General features: G+C 41.1%; 1 protein-coding gene across 1 annotated transcript in view; it reads right to left on the reverse strand.

The window, feature by feature from the left end:
- NDST4 (N-deacetylase and N-sulfotransferase 4) overlaps positions 1-20,598 on the reverse strand; it is a 122,063-nt gene extending 101,465 nt beyond the window's left edge. Inside the window, exon 1 of the mRNA XM_035113329.2 lies at positions 20,193-20,598. The gene's annotated coding sequence lies outside the window, so the exon portion shown is untranslated. The remainder of the gene's footprint in view (positions 1-20,192) is intronic.
- Positions 20,599-22,583: the final 1,985 nt, after the last annotated feature.

Below are 22,583 nucleotides of genomic sequence, written 5' to 3' on the forward strand. Positions count from 1 at the left end.
TCCGGGTTCCGCGGTGCTTCTGGGTTCTGCAGCACTCGCATGCACAGAAGCGCTCTATTGGTGCTTTGCGCATGCACGGAAGAGGCGCTCTGTTTAAGTACTGCTCGGGGAGGGAACGGCTCCACGGAACGAATTGCGTACTTAAACCAAGGTACCACTGTACTGTAGTAGAGCTACCCCTGTCTAAATAAAATAACAGAAATGTAGAATTGGAATAGGCCACCAGGGTAATCTAGTCCATACCCCTGCAATGCAAGCCCAACATGGGGCTTGAACCCACAACCCAGAGATTAAGAGTTTCATGCGTTGCCGACGGACTACCCATAGTAGTTTTCTGTTTAACTTCAATGAAGTGTATTCATAGCCAGTGCTTTGTAGATTGTTACCAAATGTCAGAAGCTTGGTCTTAGATGCTGTGATACATTAGTTGGGCCACCTTGCTTCTTCTTCTCATTCATTCATGATGACTTTCAGTCCTCTCCATGGAAAGTCAACATACCCCACCCTCCATTTGGAGAGGTCTGACTCGTGGCAATTATAACTGCAATGTTTTTATAGGTCAAGCTTCGATCTTATACACATGTACTTGGAAACAAGGCTGCATGCAGACCAAACTGTACTTACCTGGGAGTAAGCTTGCTGTATTTAATAGGACTTCTGAGTAGGCATGCATAGGATTGTAAGTTCATGGAAGTCAGTGGGTCTTACTTTTAAGTATACATGTATATGATCGATTTGGCAGGCCCCCAAAACATGACCAATTGAGTAAATATAGAAAAGAGACATTAACAATGTTAAAGTGGATATTTATATAATATTTATAGTTTGCAAAACGCTTTACACTCCTAACCTTGCTCAGCATTAGGGTGCTATTGATTACTGCTCCCATACTACAGGTGGAGTATCAAGGATGAATACGTTTTCTAGATAAGGCTTCAGAAGCAGAGGCTATATATAAAAATGTGTAACTGGAATATTAGAATGTATAACTGGAAAGTCCCCCCCCCCAAAAAAGCCTACTAAAGTTTTAATAATACATATAACCAGTTTACTGCTCCTACCATTTCTACTACTGGTATTACTAGTGCTAGTAACAGTTCAACTGCTGCTTAATTACTGAGATCATAATCATGATTAACCCAAATGCTTATAGATTTCTAGCTTAACCTTCATGTTTCAGATGCTTCCTGCAAAGCGATAAGGCTCTAGACCAGGGGTCAGCAAACTTTTTCAGCAGGGGGCCGGTCCACTGTCCCTCAGACCTTGTGGGGGGGGCGGACTATATTTTGAAAATTCCTATGCCCCACGAATAATCCAGAGATGCATTTTAAATAAAAGAACACATTCTACTCATGTAAAAACATGCTGATTCCCGGACCGTCCGCGGGCCGGATTTAGAAGGTCTTCGGGCCGCATCCGGCCCCCAGGCCTTAGTTTGGGAACCCCTGCTGTAGACACATACAGAAGATCATGTGAAATTCTCCACAAGAGTTCATTGCAGTTTTGAAGCTCTGGTGACACTGATAAATCACTGCAACTTCACTTTTGGAGTACATCAAATCACACACACACACATCTTGGGCTTTACAATCTCATTAGGTATATTCATTGTCCCTAAACAAATCAATAAGTGGTCCTACAGCAAGCAGGAACAAAAAAACCTTTTGAATTTTTGCCACCAGAAAAGGGGGGGGGGAGTAGAGCGTTCTTAGATGAAATCTCATTTGTTTTCATTCCAGTTATATATTTTTCAACACTAGAGGGCAATATGTTCCCATTTTTCCTCATAAAAGAATTGCTATCACCTCTTTTACTACCAAGATAGCTTACAAAACTGGCTTACAGAAAGGGCTGCGCAATCAACCTCAGAGTCGCAACGATCTAAAGAACAGGTTTCAAAGTGGATTGGAGATTTTACTGCTAAAACAATAATGTAAATTCTCATAGATAATATATTGCTGTCATATTAATACAATATTTCTTACTTTGGACCAGTAGAACAGGTGAAATGAGAAGGCTGATGTTTTCTCCCTTTTTGTCTTTCTTTCTCTTAAGGTGAGTTGGGCACCAGAATTCTAAGCTATGAAAATAATATTTGGTGAAAAAGACAATCTGTTTTGGATTAAATTATTGATAATATAGCTAACAAAATCCCTATCATGAGGAAACATATTGACAGATGCAGGTTTATTTTTAAATGCTCTCCTTCTGTTTTCTAATTTTGGAAATACGAAGGCCAGGCTTATTCCTAGGTTTCTGCTCTGTTTCAAAGCAGCTCATGGCACAAACTAGTCAAAATTAAGTACATTTAAGTCCTGTTCACATCAATGAAAGTGTCCAGGATATGCTTAAAATCTCTCATTCGATTCAATGGGATTTAAAAGCACTTAACTTTGGTGGGATTGTATCTATGATCTGTAAATTAGTATGGCTATAGCAGGGTGATATTGAAAACAATGGCAACTTGTGACTGAAAACATAATATTCATTGGAGTTATGAACAATTTTGAAGATAGAAGGTCCTCCCCCCCCACCTACTTTTTCTTCTCTCTTGATTGCACAACATACACATTTTTGTTTGCAGAACTTTATAACAAAACTCAGAAAAATGCAAATTTCAAAGGCCAGCTGTGTTTATATTTGTGTATTTTTAAAGGAAATAACAATTACATATTTTTCATATTTACATTCTTGTCTTTCAGTTTCACCACTGCTTTTTCAAGCCACTGTAGTAGAAAGAAAATAATGTCTAATATTATTGTTTAAGATGGGATAATTTTGGGGGAAAGATTGTGATGGACAGCAGTGAAACAGACAGTCTCTTCCTCCCACCAGTTATATAACAAATCGGAAGAAGCTCCTTCGCTTTAATAGCAAAACTTACAATGGGCTTAAAAATCAAAACCCCTAGTCAATTTCAACTCTACGACGAAAGGAGCAATTCCTTCAAGATGGGAATTTACTTCAGCAGTTTTCAGTAAGCAATGTGATCTAGAAACAATTTATAAACTTCCTGTCCTTAAAATTCTGATGATATCTCAAAAGCCAAATGCAAAGCAACCACTGTTCGCTCACTTCTCAGATTTAATGGGTGAAAGAGTAGAACTGTTTCTGAAAGAACTACTGGGCAGTTTTCCTCCGAGTATTTGTTTTTGGGAATCGCAGGTGGGGAGAATGCAATTGCAATTGGGTTCCGCTCATGGGCTTCCCATAGGTCACTCTGAAAGCTGGATGCTGGATGAGAAGGTCCATCAGTGTTAGTCTTATGTTCTCATCTTAATATTGTATGAAGTCCCTTGACCTCATTGAACTTTGAACCCCAGAGATGACATCCCTTGATGAAACTGGCTCCCTTAACACCATAGGTCTCATGCTCCTCAGTGCCTGTTGAGTGTGCAGAGTAGGAGCTGATTCATTGCTGATGGAGTTCTAGGCTCTAGGACAGGGGACTACCCCTTTAAGGCTTCAAAAGACGTGAGTGGACAGAACTTGGGAGAGATAAAAGGCTTCAGTTTAACCTCAGACTTTGCTGGAGCCAGTTGTCTGCTTAGAGATACCCAAGACCCTGCAACTTTAGATCGACCCTAATCTCTACTTCCTTCATGAAGCTACTCTCAAGCATTCATTATATGCCATGGACTTTTGTTCAGGACCGAATATCAACACTGCATATACTTTCTCTTTATATAGGGATGATGCTTGTTAGAGGCCACTGCATGGGATGCACATCCCCAGAGAGAGCTTATGGACTCAGCCTTTGGGGCTGAAATTTTTCTCTGTTGTTAATGAGCAGTTATGGATTCCTCCATGCATGCCTGTGCCACACATTGCCTTCCTCTGTCTCAGATTCTCAATGCCTATCTTCTCAAGCCTGGGCTGAGGATGCAGTTGAGCCGTCAAAGACAGAAGGATGGACAAATGAGGACCGTTGGGGAGATAGATTCCGTTTCCTGTTATTATTTTTTTACCATTGTCAATGTTTCATTGTATAAGGACCGCTGTACCGATTATGAGCACTTGTAGCAATTATTCTTGAGAGGCAGCAAAGTGCAAGGCTGCAGACTACATCTCTTTGTCAGAGGTAATAGCTGGTCTTCAACAAAGTTTCACTCAGAGTAGAAACATTAAATTAATAGACCTAACTTAGCCATGTCAATTCATTTCAGTAGGGGGAATTCAATGTAGCATTAACTGGGATATGCATGTGCAGAATGAGGTCTGCTTGCACACCAGGATTGCTCCCTCACCCCCCCTACATTTCTTCTGCAGGTTCCCCCAACTCTCCAGAGCTAATTTAGGGAGCACAGGGTGCAGGTGGAGGAGAGGCAGGACAATCTTGTTGCACGAGAGTAGCTTGTTTCCATGCATGCAACAAGTTAGTTGAGTTAGAAGGAGCGTCTCCACCCCCATCGTTCTGCCCGGACACTGAGGTCCAGCTCCGAGGGCCTTCTGATGATTCCCTCACTACGAGAAGCCAAGTTACAGGGAACCAGGCAGAGGGCCTTCTCAGTAGTGGCACCCACCCTAGAACAACAATTACCAGACCTTTAGAAGGCATCTCAAGGCAGCCCTGTTTAGGGAAGCTTTTAATGTTTGATGGATTTCTGTATTTTAATGTTTGATGGATTTCCGTATTTTAGAATTTCTGTTTTGTTGGAAGCCGCCCAGAGTGGCTGGGGGAACCCGGCCAGATGGGCGGGCTATAAATAATAAATTTTATTATTATTATCATTATTATTATTATTATTATTATTATTATTATTATTATTCCAGCCTAATGGGTCTACTCTAACATAAAGTTAGTTGAATGCCACCATGCATAGCAGCTGTTCCCAGAGGGTTGGCTATGGGTCCATGTGGCTCTCACATTGACTAAACTGTATTTGAAGTGCGTATTTGGGTGTGCTTTGTAGTTTGTGACAGTAGAAGGTTTGGTGCCAGAGATCGATGGCTGATGAGCAGCATCTGGCACAGAGAACAATTCTTTCATCTCTGGGTCTTTCATTAGGAAAAGGACCCAGTCCCATGATTCCCTTTTATGCCCATGCTCATGTTTCCAGAATTTGCAAATCTAATGATTCTGTTCTGAACCACTTCTCTTCTCCTAAGTAATAACTATACAGACTGAATATTGAAACAAAACTGTGGCCAGAGCCTAGACAATTTCCAAGATACTACAACTCAATACATTAAAGAGCATTGCTGGGATTTGAAAATGGGTTTTGGCTACATTTTGGACCATGTGTCAAGTCATTGCTCTGAGCCAATTTGATTTAATTGAATCTGGCAAGTAACTTTTGTGAGACACTATCAAATGCTTTTTGGTGAAGTCCATATATATTACATTTACAGCTTGTTTTTGTACTGCTGCCAGCAACACAATCAAGTTTCTGAGGTATGATTTGCTTTCCTCTTCCAGCCAAGAGACCTGCATTAACGCAACATTAAGGTAGCTCTGTTAAAAATAAAAAAGAGCCAGGCAATGCAAATGCAGAGGCTCAAACAGCAGCATTAATATGCACACATACTCAGTGGGTTTTATGGCGCACAGCTGGTGACTGAACAGCGATGGTAAACTAAAAGCAAAACAGGAAAAATATTGTCTATGTGATAGATAACTCTTTTATTTTATCTGTCTCCCACTCCTCATTTCTTTACTTATCCTTATCCGTTGCTTTTGTATCATACAGTACTCAAGAACGCAGTTAACCACCTCTCTGTAGCCAGGTCTCCTGGGACTAGATAGCATATGATGCCACATAACCTCTGCTGGGATATGATATAAATCTCTTTTCCCCTGCAAGCTCTTTGCATATGCCAGGGTTTACAAAGAGCATGGATTAGAGCCAACAATAAGTGCAGTGGGAAATAGATACCCACATACACACACATTAAGAAATTCATACATTTTGTTTCTCTCAGTTTCTCAGTTTCTCATTTTTCAATTCCACATTTCCATATCACTTTTGTGACTTAAAAAATAATCCTAATGAAACTGCCTCTGCATTTTAATGCAGTTTTTTACTACTTACATTTTGCGTACTACTTACAATTTTGCGTATAAAGACATTTCTGCAAAGCATTTTTCCCTATTGTAATGCATTTATATGTTATTTTCTCTAGCACATATTTGTATGTAAGTAAGTAATTAAGTAAGTAAGGCTCAGGGTGGTTAACATAAAATATCGAATACATTAAAACACAATCAAACAATTGATTAAAACACAGCTTAAAAATTAGAATCAGGATAAAATTAAATGACTGCCCACGTATTACAACCATAAGGGTCGGGAACCTCAAGTATTCATCAACTATCCATGTTGGTCCCACATGAGCCAATAAAATGGCCAAAGAGGTAAATTGCAGGGTCCCATAGAGGGGGGGGGTCAAACTGGGCCCAGACTGAAGGCCAGGAGGAACAGCTCTGTCTTGCAGGCCCTGCGGAAGGATGTCAAGTCCAGCAGGGCCTTGGTCTCCTGCGATAGAGCGTTCCACCAGGCTGGGGCCAAAGCCGAAAAGGCTTTAGTATATTTATATGCACACTTTCTGAACACATTACTTGGCTGGAGAGCTACATTGCATAATTAGTTTCAAAGACCATTGTATTTTGGTTTGCATAGGTATTTGGAATGTGCAAACAGAGCTCTATATTACCAGAAGCTGTCCTTTTATCTCCTAAGAGTTGTGGACTATTTGGGGTATGTGACAGGAATCCCCACATCATGGAAAAGAAAGAGAGCCATCTCAGATTGCAAGAAGTTCCGCTGTGACACAGGAACCCCACAAAGTTTTGGACCACACACACAACAGCCAGCAGCAATATATGCTAATAGAACGTTTCACCAAGGAATGTAGAATATTTGTGATAGGGAAGATATGCACTTAAAGTTAAGCTGCACATGGAACAATTAATGGTATTACCAGACCACTGTTGTCTAGTCCTTTGTATCCAGTTTGGCTATCTCAGCCTGATTAGAAAATCAGGATGTGAGATAGGAAGAGAAATATTTTTTCCATACGTTTTTTTCTCCGCTCTACAACACTCCAGTGTTTTGATTTATAGTTGCCTTAGAAAAAGAAAAATCAGATTCAAGAGACACATGTTTTGTTTCACTATTGTGGGTTACTCTCAAAGTGCAGGTTTGCAGGAATACTTCTACTTAAACTCTCAGAAATCATACCTCATTAATGAGGTATAAATTAACTTTTGCTGTGTGCATTGCTTAATACCATGCACTCCACAGCTGATCCTCCTGTATCATAGGGAAGAGGTGGTAGACCTGAAGTCACAACCAGCACTGTGATACACAGGATAAATACGGTAACCACCACCATCACCACTTGCACTTAAAATGATCTAAGCATTGTAAAGAGATAAAAGCTTAGGCCACGTCACTCACTACAAGCTCAGACTAACTTTCCCACACCATATATTTAAAGCACAATAAAAACACATTGAAAGCATCTTGGGAACTGTAGCTTGCTAACTGTAGTTCTGTAATAGGAAACAACAGTTTCCAAGAATCTTTGGGGAAAAGCTATGTGTTTTCAATGTCTTTTAAATGTATGTGGTGGGTGTGATCTCATGATACAAAGGGGGGGGGGAATGATGAGAGGAGAGAAAAGCAAGCATTAACACAGGGTGTTCTTTCTGGCAGGGAGGGGGAAAGCAGGCTCCTTCAGCTGCTCCTTCTCTGGTCGATAGATTTTTTAAAAATAACCTTTGTAATGTGCCTTATTTTGCTTTACGGTTTTGTATTGCACTGCCTTGTGTTTTTAAGCTTCCTGGTGTGGACTGCACTTAAAAAGAGAGCCTGTCAATGAGTTCATGACGATAGAGAAGTCTATGCTGATCTCCTTGCCATGGAGTTCTTTCTAGGAGGCAGCGGGTGCAACTTCCCAGCGACTCTTGGTCCCCTGGCCTGGTTCCCTCCTGTTCTGCAGACCCAGGACAAGAGATAAATGCCAAGAGTTGTATAGATGTGGAAAGAATAAGTGAAAACTTCCCTAAATCCTGGGTTGTAATACTAAAGGCATTTGTGTGATATTCAACAAAGCCAAAACCGTGGTCATAAATTTTAATGGGTCTGTTCTAAGCAAAACTGAGTTGAATACCACCCTTTTAGATTACATGCATTTTTACATTTCTTTAGTTGATTTCACTTGCCTAAACAAAATGGGAACTGGCAATGTAACAAAATCCTAGTGCCTTTGAAGTAACGGATTTGGAATGTGCATCATTTTCTGTGTGCACATCCAAGACTTGTTTCCCTTTCTGAATGTAGATAAAACTCATGACAATGTTGGGAAAAGCTACTGATGCACATTGATGTGCTTTGGCACTCAAAAGACTAGCTCAGGTTAAATTTGCCATTCCTTTAGAAGAGATTTGCCAATGATTACCAAGGTTTTCCAGCTCTCAGCGCATGTGTGAATCAGCGCATGAATTCTACTGCCTGGCACTTTTGTGGTGCACTAGAATCTTACAGTGTTCCATTACATACTGTCTATGTATATGACTACAGTGGTCTGTAAAATGGTCGGGGCAGCAGGGATATAAAAGCCCATAATGCACTAAAAATATCACGAATGCAACATGAATGCAAAACTCCACAAACCACTAAACATTTATGGTAGCAAAGAGATTGCATTTCCCTTTACAGCATAAAGTTTCCCAAACTTCTACAAACAGTTCAGCTGTGTCGTGTTTCCAGGCTTAAAGCTGCTGTGGCATTCCTTCCCCGCCCCTCAGAATGCTGACACTATTTGAAGCATCTTGCAATGGTTGGTTGAATACAAACACACAGTAAATTAAAAGGATTTCTTTTTAATTAAAAACAACAACAACACACTGATAGTGAATGCACAAAGATTCAGTAGGCCTGGATTGGGTTCTGCTCTCGGTTGTGTCAGATAGCCGAGATTATTATTTCTTTGTCTATCAAACAGACCAATTTGTTCATGGAGCAACAACCCCCCCCCCATTTTTTAAAAAAGCAAAGTTTGGTTTTGACATATGCCCTTTTTGGAGTAAATCCCATGGAAGTCAGCTTATGGAAAAAGATTACATTATGCATGAAAATCCATGTTGGTTTCTCAAGAAAAAATAACCGAGTGGGATACTAGAGTCCTCCACAAGAATTTTTTTTGTGGGTGGGATTTTACAAAACATTTTGAACCCCAGCACAATATTATTTTCCATGTATAAAGTGGTTTTATGAGAACCACTTTATATGCATGGTGGTGCAAGAAATTGTTACAAAATAGGAGGTCTAAAGTCTTATTAAATGATTGAATGAGCTCTTGCACTTCTAAACAAACCTGGGTCATCAGTCCCCACTGATTTCAGTAGGTCTGAAACCAGTTAAACTAATGTACTTCCACTTCAATGAATTGTAAAGAGAGCTGTATGAAAAATCCCCTATACTATCTATCTATCTATCTATCTATCTATCTAATGTATACATCTGTAAAGACTTTAAGATTATATGCATTTTTATACCACTTTGTTGGTTTATACATGCTCAAAACATGGGCAAGGTGCAATGTTACAAAATGCTAGAATCTTTAAAGAAGGGATATGAATACACCACCAACTTCTGAGTGCTGTAGAAGTCGCACATCCAGTACCTGTTGCCTTTTTCTAGCTATGATTGCTCTTGCAGTTACATTTCTATGCAATCCTTTCAACATAGGTTAGGTTAGGCCATGACTCGTTATATGAATAAATCTTTCGCGGCTCTACGTGATGGAAACGAGGCAGGTACAATAAATGCACTGTTCTTTTCCCCACCTTAAAAGGAAAAAAAATATATTCCTTTATTTATTTATTTATCACCTCAAACCCAAGGAGGTTTACATCAACATGACCATCAAAGTAAACTTACAGTAACATTCAAAGTGACAATTCAAAGGCAGTGATACATAAATATCCAAAAAGTTAAAACACCCAGCTTCTCACATAAATGCATGATGTATGGCCCACCATTGAAAGCAACCAAGCAGATGAGAAAACATCACCAACCAAATGCTTGGCGGTCAAGGACCAGTGCTGAAAAGAGGGCGATGTTTATGAAAGGCAGCATCCTTGAAGAGAACACTCCATAATTGGGGCCCCACTATTAATGAATCCTCTGTCCTATAGCCACTCACTGTACTTTTGCTGGAGGATGGCCTCCAATGATTTCCTAAGGGTCCAGGCAGGTTTATGCAGAGATAAATGTTCCAGAAGGCTTCATTAGTCAAATCCAGCACTTTGAATTGTGCCCCCAAATGTATTAGAAGCCAGTGCAGTCATGCCAGAACTGGTGCTATAAGTCTGAACTGGTGGTCCTCATTAGCAATCTGCCTGCAGAATTCTGTATTAGCAGATGTTTCTGGACAGGCCCACATATAATACATTGCAGTACTCTAACCAGAACATAGATAATTAAAACTAGGTTAACCACATGCTGACTGTGGCATTTATTAAAGGCACTCTACACTACAGGGACCACTTGGATCACCAATGATAGTGATGGATCCAAGGGTATTCTGCAAGCGGCAACCCTACTCCATTGGTGGGAGGGTGACTCCACTGAAGACCCCACTGGCACCACACTGCCAAAAATCTGCAGCCACCACCATCCCATCAGCAAATGCTTTGGGGTGACATAGACTTTTTAAGTCAGGGTGGCTAAATATGGCCCTTCAGATGTTGTTAGACTCCAATCAGTCCTTATCCCTAGCATGATGGGAGTTGCATTGCACGTCATGTTAGACACCTCTACTTTATGTCCTGGAAAAGAGTTTTGGGTAGATGATTTTATACCTGCTGGGACTATGGGAATTGAAGTCCAACATATCTGGAGGGTCACAGGTTTCCCATTGATATGTTATATGTGAATTTACACTAGGGATGGAGGGGGGGGAATTGATTCTGTTTGCATTTAAAGACAAACTGACCAAATTTGCATGTTCTAAAACAAAACAGGAACCCAAACCCAGCCATTCTTCAAAATTTGCACTTCTCCAAATTTTGCAATGCAGTTCTGCAACCAAGTGTACAAAAATGAATGTACTAGGTTGAATTGTGCATCGACATGCATATACTGATGGAAAGAACATAAAATAATGCATTATAAAAGAGGAAATTAGTCTGCAAAAATATGCATATCGGGATAAATCCACACTAAAATGCTGATGAGTTTTCATACTTTTTTTTAAATGCAAACTGATGTGGAAATGTAAGAGCACTGAACTTAAGATTGGGAAAAGGAGAAACAGAGAGAAAACAACATTGACAGATTTGCCAGGCTCAACAGACAGCAAAGCTTAAAACTCCCACCTCTTACGGTTCTTGCTCTGTAACTTGGGGGGAAACGTAGCAGGAAAGAGGGAATCTGCAGAAATTTGGCAACTTTACTTCAATATACATGGGCCAGGATCCGAAGAGACATTTTCTGGATATTTGTGCTTTTCCAAACAACTTCTCCATATGTGGAGTTCTTCATCTTTTCCTCCCTCTCTTAGTCTCCCCCACAAAGCAGTTATGTCAATCAATGGATTGAGAGCAATGTGATGTTAGTGGAGATCAGCACCTGGATGCACAATTCAGCCTTTGTTTTATTCCTCTCCAGCTAGCTTGCAGAAGCATTTGTTTCACTAAAATGAATGGGGGGAGGGTTGTGCATCCGGTTGCTAATTTTAAAACCAGGCAATCCAAAAATATGTGGGAGGTGGGGAATTGTTCACAACTACAGAACAACAATATCTATATCAGAAATCAAGCAGGGCACATTAGCCTGTTTATTTACTTATCCATTTAACTCTAGCCTGGTTTCCAAGTTGCACAAAGTAATAATGCTGCTTTATTCCTCACTGTTCCTCACAGTACTCCACATCTAGAGTACTGTGTACAGTTTCAGACATCACATTTTAAGGATCACATTTTCAGACATCACAATGCTGGCATCTCAGCAGTAGGAGGGGCAAGCCAGAAGCAAGTTCAAGATTGTGGGGATGCACCAGTGGAGACAATCCAGCATTCGCACTGGTGCACCTGCACAGCCCTGACCTTGCTGCTGGCTGGCCCTTCCCTTCCTCTCTCCCCATAAACAACAGCAACACTGCTGCTGGGAAGCTAGAATTGCAGCTCCACCCTACTGGGTGATTCACTTCTGGATTAGTCAGTTGGAACAGGTTCACTGGAGGGCAGTGAAGATGTGGAAAACAACTGCCCCCCAAGGGTGCAATTGAAGTGTTGGGGTGCAATTCAGGCTGTAGGCTGACATTCCTTTATGAGAAGGGTACACACTACAGAGAGAAACATCTAACCTTCCTAGACTGTCCTAGTTGTGCAGACCTATTGATCTTCCTTCAGTGACACCATCAGTGCTGCTGACCTCATTTCCTGCTTCCTCTTCATCCTCACCTTGGAAGAGACACCAAAGCAATCATAGCTCTTTGTATCTAGTTAGACAGAACTAATATCTTTCCTATCAACTATGTATTTTCCTGAATACATTTTTCTTTTCCAAATCCAGAATCTCATTGTGATTATATCCACGGATAAAATGTGCTCCTCCAACTGTGATTCAGTTAAGCTTCCAAGTTGCATGTTAACTCTAAACACCAACAGGGCTCACATTATAGGAAGGTCAATTTCAGGTGCATCAAGCAGAGGGGTGGAGTGAAGATAGCCACATGTTTGGCATATGAGTTTCCTACACTGAGTTGGAAGAGGTGTCCTGCCCTGCATGCCCCGATCCAACTTTAGGGTTCTATGTGTTTCTTGCATGCAGGATTCTGTCTTTTAATTAACTAAGCAGAATGTGTATTCGTCACCCAGGGGCTAAAAAGAAATGCTTGCTGCAGAGAACTGGCTGAGAAGAGGCTCAGACATATGGCTAAATTGCCCCTCCAGGACAAGATACATCTTGCCAGTGCAAGTCAGGATGCCTCATCCCCACTTGCTAACCTGTGCTTTGGGCCATGGGCTATTAGGCTTCTGGTTACTGCACACCCCTGCTGTCAATGTTTGTGCACACACCACACCCTATTACATTTCCAACTCCTTGAATGATAGAGGCATTCTGAATGCATCAACATTGTGTTGGGCTGCTGCATTTCCCAGCACACTCTTGGGTGTTATTAATGTTGCCAAATGTTCTCCTTCGCACATTCAGGGGCATTCAAGAGCTGATGCTTTGTTCTCCATCTCCTTGTCTATCAGGATTTGTGAAAACTGCAAAAACAACACTTCACTTGTCGCTTTGCACTTTAGACTGATTTCCCTAGCCGCAACACACAGGTCAATCTGCATTATGAACACTAAACTGCATGCAAACAAATTATGTATATTCCACATCCTTCCTTCCCGCCGCTTGCTGAAGTTGGTTCCTATTGAGCAGCCCTGAATGCCCCAAGATTCAAAGGTAAAAGTACACCACCTTGTCAGAGTAGCCTTCCCACTATTCCAGCTATTATCTCACAAGCAATGGGGACTAGAATTTTTGAGCAGAGCCGAGCCCAATAAGGCTTACATGTTGCATCATCATCTTAGTGCAGCTAACATCTGCCAAACTGTCAGTGTTCATCAGGTTGAAACTGCATTCCTAAACATCACTAGCAACACAAATATGGTGCAGATGATCCTATATTAAAACTTAGAATAAAAGAATCATAGAGTTGGAAAGTCATCTAATCCAAACCCCTGCCATGCGGGAATCTCAACACACAGTCCCCCATCCACAGTCCCCCAACCATACTAGACCCTGCTTAGCTTTGCAAACACACTAGCAGTTTTATTGCTGCACAATCTTCTGCATTATGAACTTTCCTGGTCGTTCTGCTAAGTGGGGCCCTGGACATCTGTCCCAAAGTTTAGCCCTGATGGCACCACTGAAAATGTGAAGAAGCAGAGAGAGGCCTCCTATGGAAAGGGTTGTAGCTCAGGGGTAAAGCATCTGCTTTGCATGCAGAACATCCCAAGTTCAACCCTTAGCATCTCCAGGAAGGGCTAGGAGAGAGCCCTGTCAGAAATCCTGAGTCAAAAATGTTCCCCACCCTTATTCTACGTGAACTGGAATATACACATGAATATAGCTGGTGTACCACTGACAAAGATTTCTTTGATCATGGGAGCTTGAAAAAAATATGCTACAGTCAGAATCCACACATGCCTAATTCATATATTATGTTACTGATTGTATACTTGTGCATTCATAAGGAAGGCTGACAGAAAGGAGACTCCCAGAACAAGAAATACCTCTTCTGAAAACAACCTGTACATCAGCTCCCCTGAAAAAGATGGGTAGAAAAACCCACTTCTCCAAATTTACAGTTCAGAGAAGGGGGTGCTTTCATGACCATCTACTATTTCCTGAACTTGGAATGCTTGTTGACCTATTTTCCCATTGTGTCTTTCTTTACCCTTTCACTTCCCAACTCAGGTTCTGCTTTCTATGTCCAGCTTTTTTCTCAGGAAGTGGAGGAGAAACGGGTTGGTCTCAAAAATCTCTGGATCTGAGCCATCTCTAATGATGTGGCAGTCATGGCAAAGTGCTGCAAGAAAGGCAGAATGGGAAGCAGCCTCAGGTGGAACACCCTGAGGATGGCCCTCAGGCTATTCAGACGAATTTGGCATCATATAATATTAATAGTCAGGAACACTTTGGGACCATTTTTAACAAGACAAGAAAACTGTAGATGTAACCACCACTCACCATTAGTCACAATGAGATGGGGTCGAGGAGACGGCAAAATATGACCAGGAGAAGAAAAAGTTATTCTTTGCCAAGCCTTCTAAAATGTTCACTGGTGCAGGTAGGTAGTTTTAGACACTGGGCTGAGGGCAGATCCATGCTGTACATATGTTCAACACACATTTAAAGCACATGACTTTCCCCAAAGAATGCTGGGAACTGTCGTTTGTCAAGGTTGCTGGAATTGGCTGTTTTGTGAAGCGAAAACGACCATGCCCAAGATCCTTTGGGGAAGTTATGGGCTTTAAATGTTGAATATGCTTTAAATGTATAGTGTGAATCTACCCTGAATGGCTTGGTCCCCACCTATTTAAATTGAAATTTGAATACTTCAAAAAGTGGTACACCATCCGTGCAGTTTGTGAAGGTCCTTCTGCTCATTCTGTCAGATGGGGCTCTGGTCATTGGCCCTAAAGCCTCGTAGGAACTGGATTAAATCCACAATAATACAGATAGAACATTAAGGGAACGCTAGGGTCAGTGCAGAGAGCATGTTCCACAAGGAGGGATATCTGCACAAAGCCCAATGCAATATGGTGCCTCCTTTTGGAAGATACTGCTTTATGCATGACCCAATATTCAAGCACACACCATTGTGAGCACAAAACACAACCCAGAATGAGACTAGTTAGGCAGAGAGGAAAAGCTCTGATTCATTATCTTATGTCAAATGAGGAAGAAATCAGGCATCCCTACGTCCCTTTCCTGACTCCTGTAAAGCTGCATTGTTGCCATACACTCCTTGGGAATGGGGAAGGGGAGGCAATTTTGTGGTGAGGACTTGCTCTGCTCATGTTATTGAATGGTCCAGCACTCACTCACTAGGATCCTTTGGGATGTGTGTGTGGGTCTGTGCATGTTATGTATTCAGTGGTCTGTGTTTGCCTGAGCTTGAGTCTTGATTCTGAGCCCATTCGAGGCATGATATCCAATCACAGAACATTTCAGGATTTGGGCCATTGCCATTGGCCCTTAAACTCTGAGTTATGATTCACAGCGTGGGAATTTAGACAGCCAATCCCACTGAGAGTGGGAGTGGCCCAGGCCTTCAGAAATGTATATAAACAGTTGCTTTGCCCCTGCTGCCCAGCTCTGTTAGTTCAGTAAAGGTTCTTGCTGTTATCACTGCATCTTGCTTCGTGGCAACCCACCTACACTTCAGTGCACACTGCACAAGTACTGCATCTCTGCAAACAGGGGATCCTGTGGAGTCTTGCAATATACAGGCCCTTCATTCACACTGTGCCCAGCGTAAACAATGGCCATTTCACTAGGACTTTCTTTATATGCTCCAGAAATATTTGGAGCCATTCTGTAAGGTAGTTCAGTATGATCAAGTCCATGTTACAGATAATAAACGTGTATATAATGGATAGAGGATGGGTCAGGTGTGGCAAAGACAAGCAAGTGAACTGAAATGTGAGGGAACAATTGCCAGCACATTGCCCACAATCATCACCAGACCAGACCAAACAAGCAAAGGAGCAGGATGATCCTGCCTGGATATGCCCACATGTAAACATCTATTCTCTTAGCAAACAACCAAGGGAGACTAACTTTACGCATTGGGTGGCATTCAACTCAGTGTTACTCAGAGCAGACTTACTGAAATGAATGAATATCACTGAGTTACGGTCGTTCATTTCAATAGGTCTTCTCTGAGTAAAACTGAGTTGAATACCACCCTTTACGTGCTAGATTAACGTTTTGCCAAATTAAGGCAAAATTTAACACACATCACCTGCAATCATGTATTTTAACAATTGCTCAGATTTTGGGTTAATATGCATGATATTCCTTTTTTTACACCACTCATTTTTAAAGGTTAAACTCCATTCACTTATAAAATGATATTAAAGGACATTTGCGCTTCCTTTTTTAAAAATGGATACAACACTCTTCTGCATGTCTTTCACAACGTACCGTATAGGCGGAGGAATTTTAAATTATTATTAAGTACAGCAGCACTAGCTTCTCATTAGGAGAAAAGGAAAGCTTGCCAATATGAAATGGAAACTTTTCCGAGACAAAGCTAAGGTACAATAGTGTGCTTTTACATAATGTTTTAATGAAATTCAACCCAGAAAACATTCTTCTCAACAGCTGTACCTGCCTAGTCTGGCTCACAGCCAGCTACTAACATTCTCATTTTCTTAGCTGAGGTTCTGCAGAACTTGGAAATCAGAGATGATGGCCCAGGCATCAATGAGCTACCCAGGAGTTCAGCTCTCTCTGCTGTGTTACCCAGCAGGAGCCCAGGGCTCTATTATCTATCCATCCATCTATCTACTTACCTACCTACACAAATATAGGTGTGTGTGTGTGTGTGTGTGTGTGTGAAGTCTAGCAGCATTAGCTGCCTAATCCCTGTACTGGCAGCCCAAAAAATTATTCATGACATACTTCCTATATTGCAGTCAGCTTGCATTTTCCTACGTAAGAGATTATTTCCATGTAGGAAAATGATAATACGTGAAGCAGCCCCCCCCCCAAGTGTTAGGTATTCAAATACTATATCCCTAGTAAATATGTTTGTATTCCAGTCCTTGAATCTATTTCTTTAGAAAAGGTTATTTAATGACAATTCATACTGTTGTAGACTAATTTAAGTGATCACTAGATCACTAGATTTTCATGCAAATCCAGGGATGAAAGTTCTCCTCCCAGTTTATGGAAGTGGGATTGAGAAGTGAAGCATCAAATTGCTGAGAGACACTTGATGAATCGCAGGTGGAACTGAGATTCTGACCTAACTGTCAATAATTTACCTACCAGGTATACTAAATACTTGCTGTAATGTTCACATTGGGTAAGAAAGAACATGCTTACTAAGCCTTTGCAATTCTCTGTTTCTTAGGCTGCAATCCTAACCCCACTAACATTGGAATAAGCCCCACTGAATTTAGCAGAATTTAATTCTGAGTAATGGGTTAGGATGGCACTGTAGGGTATGCTCTTGCCCTGTAGCTATCCCAGGAGCATGATATGCTAAGGATTGCAACTAGGGGACTTATTTATTCCTTCAGTGACCTTATTTTATTTTTATATGTGTTCCTCTAAGTATTTTTGCTTGAAGTTTTAACTCTATTTCAAAATATAATTCCAGGAAGAAGAAAAATCCGAAACCTATCATTAGATTTGACATCTCTGTAATGTTGGAAACATTTGCTGAGTTAGAGTTTCTCATCCTGTCAGACAACTTTTGAGAAGTTAAGTTATAATTGACCTGGAAGGGAAAATTATTTTAGGAATATTGGATGTGAGCCAAAGGAAGCCTATACTTTCCAAGAACACTTTCCTAATCATTCCATGCACAAAGCAATTCTAGGCATGCCTACTTGGAAGTAAATCCCACTGAGTTAAAGGAGACATATTCTCAGATAAGTGTGCTTTGTGCTGTTGCCCAAACTTTCAGCCTGTCTATATATATTCAAAATACAGGATTATTTCATGGAGTTTCTTTTTTTTTTAAAGTGTGTACATTATATGCAATTTGTGTTTGTAGGTGTGTTAAACCTATGAAATAAATTTGTTCCGCACAGTACGCTATTTTTCATTTCTTTCTAGGTTTCACAGCAACCTTGCTTGTATGCTAGTATGGTCAAATTTGAAGGTTAGCAACTGGAGGAAATACCCCGTTTCTGAAGTGAGGCATGACTACTGAGAATGATGATAAGTTTGATCGCTGAGACAATTATGACAATGACGCCTTGCGATGGTCAAACCATCCAGCAGTTATCACAGTGTTTATAGACCCATGAAGTTCTGATCAAAGTTGCTGGAGTTGAAATTGTGGGCTTTTAGAAATCAGAGTTAATGACAAGCAAGTGGTCTGTGACTCAGCCATTGCTATTTATATTTAAAACTAATTCACAGGCTTTGTTTTATTCTGTCAAACTGATGGGACAGAGGAGAGCTATTCAGTAGCATTATAGAAAGCCCTCACCCTGTGCCAGGTTGTCACTGATTGTGAACACTTGCCTTTCTAGAGACTATAAGACATTACACATGTGCTGATATTCAAAGAAGCCCTAAGCCTAAAGAGTGAAGGGTAAGAGCTCAGCTTGTGAAATAGACAGTTTCTCTGACAATATTTAGAAATAAATGCAAGCAAAACTTTCCCCTTGTCTTCCACGAGACTTTGGCTTATATCAGCCCCATTATTCTACCAGAGCTTCATTAACATCAGTGAAACTGCTTTCAAGTAACATATTGGTCCTGGGCAGTTTTACACACTGCCCTGAACAGATGACCTGAATACAAGTCTTACGAATTCAAAAGTTTCCTCTGTGTATAGCTTTTGGAGAGTCCAGGAACTTCTGCTGTGAATTAATTTCTTCCTAAGTAGTCTTTGAAAGAGGACAGTTCTAAGGCTGCAGTCCTGTGTCCACGTACCTGGGAACAAGCACCATTCAACATTTCAACATTTACTTCTAAGTAAACACGCACAGGCACAGACTGCATGAGTAACAGGATCCAGGAATAAAATATTACCTGGACTGTACACTTCTAAGGCAGCTTGGACCCTACACGTCTAAGGCAGTGTATATTAAGGGGCACAGAAGCAGGTTGTAAGGGAAACATATAACAAAGTGGCTGTAGCTGCTTTCACTTCTGGCTTATGTGAAGATTATGAATCACTTCTAGGAATGGCTCTGTTTTGAGTACTTCTTCCTGGCAGCAGTGTGACTGGGAGCCAGAAGATAAAGCAGCTAGGATGCCCTGTTCTTCTTGCTGTAACTCTAGAGCAGAAGGCACTTTCTCTTCCAATCTCATGGCACTCCCGCCCCCGGCCCCTGTTTTCTCCCATACTTAAGCAAACACAGAACAATCAGTCTCTCTTAAATGTCCCGGACAGATGTTGTTCAACTACAAAATCAGTGGAACAGAACAAATTTGCCTGGGCTGCCTTCCTCACAGATTAGTTATCAAGGGAAGAGCTTTAAATGGTTCAGTTTAAGGATCATCCCAGATAATCATAACCTTTTGATCTGCCTTTCTTGCCAGGCTTTTAATAGTCTCTTCTGTCAAAAAGTGTGGGGCAAAGAGCATGAAGTGCAAGTCCAGACTAAGATGCTCAACTTCGTTCCTCCAATCCCATTTCCCACCGTTTTCTAATTTGCAGCTAACTTATTCTACCCTTCGAACCTCGAGACAGACATCAATCAACAATCAACACACAGTTGTGCCTAGTGGATCGGAATACTTCAGCTTTGAAACCTGACTGAAAAGCAATTGGGTTTGTTTGCTTATGCTCCCCAGTTTCCCCACGATAGACTTTGTGAATAGTGGGTGTTATTTGGCGATTTCCTCCATTCCACCAGGCTTCATATATACTACAGAATTATGGATATACATACAGTTATTCCACATGTAACACAAGCACACCATATGTTTACAAGTAAATACACACAAAACTCATCTGAAGCAAAGTACGGAGTAACTTACCCAAAGAGAATTTATTTTCAAGTAACGGTCCATGAGGGGAAAGGAGAGTCTGGTGTTGAGATGTCTTCATCCAGTTCCCGGCAAGGCAGGAGTTGTCCCTTTTTTGTTGCAAATATCATACCCACTGCTTGAATAGTATCCCGGGAGCACTCCTTCTGCTCTGCTCCCTGTCCGCTGGATTCCTTTGGAACAGTCACATTTTATTTATACACACACAGTCCTTTTCGGAATAAGCAGCCAGCTGGAACGATTCAAACCTCTGTTCAGCACACCGTTAAAATGCAGCTTCCTTTTCGGACATAGGAATTACACCAGGGAGCAGTCACCGAACAGCAAAGAGGCAATGAGAACTACTTAATCACCCGAATACCAGCTGCTGCTGCTCTGCCTCTTTCCTAGCTGTGCTCTTTCCTTTCTTTCTTTCTTTCTCCCTCCCTCTCCGCTCATGTCTACAGAACTATAAAGGCGGCTTTGGAGGATTATGATTGGCAGAAGCAGCCAATTCCTTCAGCTAATCATCCTCAAGGTTTTCAAGGACTAGAAGCTGTTGTGATGTCATTCAGACAGTGTGGGGTTACACACAAACACATTCCAGCAGAAGCGAATTCAGAGATCAGCTGCATTCCGCTCACACCCTAGTGATTGATTAGCTGCTCCTGGAGGATTTGCATAATCTGTCATTGTACAGTTGGGCCACCTCCTTTATAAACCTGGCCAAATTAAATCCAGGAGTGGAAATGCCACTGGCTGCTTTTTGACATCTGCAGCCCAAGCTGTGAAAATAAAATCACAGAGATATGAAAAAAAGAAAGAAAAAAGTTCGAAGAGTGATTTCCCAGCCATCAAAAAGACAGACATGAAGGATTGGGGGGGGGGGAATCATAAGACAGACAAAGGTCTCACCCTTCCAGCACAGAATTCATAAAGGTATTAGGACCATTTTAACCCAGAAATGTCACAATGGTTGTAGGTTTAAAAAACAAGGGGTGGCCATGCAGCTCCTTTTCCATGTATTTTCTGTACTTGGGGGGGGGGGGGTGTCAAGTTTTGATTTGAGAAACCCCAATTTCCTTGATTCTGATAAATTAAAAGCACATTACATTTAATTTTTTTAAACTATACATTCTGCTGCCCACTGTGCTTGCTTACTAGAGAGCAAGTCCCATTGAAATCGGTCGGATTTGAGAAAAGAAGACCCCCTAGAAAAGACCCTGATGTTGGGAAAGATGGAGGGCACTAGGAGAAGAGAACGACAGAGGACGAGATGGTTGGACAGTGTTCTTGAAGCTACCAACATGAGTTTGACCAAACTGCGGGAGGCAGTGGAAGACAGGAGTGCCTGGTGTGCTATGGTTCATGGGGTCACGAAGAGTCGGACACAACTAAACGATTAAACAAACAAACAAACAAAAGGTTAGGATTTTGCTGTGATGAGCAAGAGCAAAATACTATTGGACCAAGAAATTCCCCACCTGGACCACTGATAATCTAGATCAACTGCCCCTTCCTTAGCTATGGAGATTCTCCAGATGCTTCCCAAACACTTTCAAGTCCATCTTCTGAATCCTTAGGATTAGAAGCTTTAAGGTTTTATTTTTGTTTTGTTTTTTTAAAGGGAAGGACCAAATTTTAAAGATGCTGAATTCCATGCCCAATTTCAGTATCTCTATCATCTACCTACCTACCTACCTACCTACCTACCTACCTAATCTATCATCTATATCTAATCTATCTATCATCTATCTATCTATCTATCTATCTATCTATCTATCTATCTATCTATCTATCTATCTATCATGGATGGATAGGTAGGTAGGTAGGCAGGCAGGTAGGTAGGTACTGGTAGATTTTGTATGTGCTATACATTAGCAGTTTTTGTTTCTCAAATATCCTCCTTTTTGACTGTTTCAATCAAAAGTACAAATCATCCCCCCCCCCCACAACAATAAAATGCTACTCAATAACAGTGTTATCTGGCTGCTTACAAATAATACCAAACCTGTTTTTTTTTTTTTTTGTTTCATCGACAATTATTAGGGAACTAATTTGATTCAGTCCTGGTCATTTGTTCAGCATTTTTGGATTTTATATTGGATTTTATATATTTTATGATGTTCCAACGATTTTATTGTACACTGCTGTGATACTTTCCCCCTATGAGCTGGGAGTTTGTAAATCTATCTATCTATCTATCTATCTATCTATAAATGTATACACTGCGTGCGAGGAGATAACACCCTTGCACCGTAACCGCTGAACTGAATTGCATTAAATTAGGGCGAAGCGTACCTTGCCCATCAGGGAGGGATCTGGCGTAATTTCCAAAAAAAACCCACACCTTTCAAATCTAAAATAATGATTAAACACAAAAAACTGGTGCCCAAATTAGAC

The sequence above is a fragment of the Zootoca vivipara genome, chromosome 9 (assembly GCF_963506605.1).
Source record: "Zootoca vivipara chromosome 9, rZooViv1.1, whole genome shotgun sequence".
NCBI lineage: Eukaryota > Metazoa > Chordata > Lepidosauria > Squamata > Lacertidae > Zootoca > Zootoca vivipara.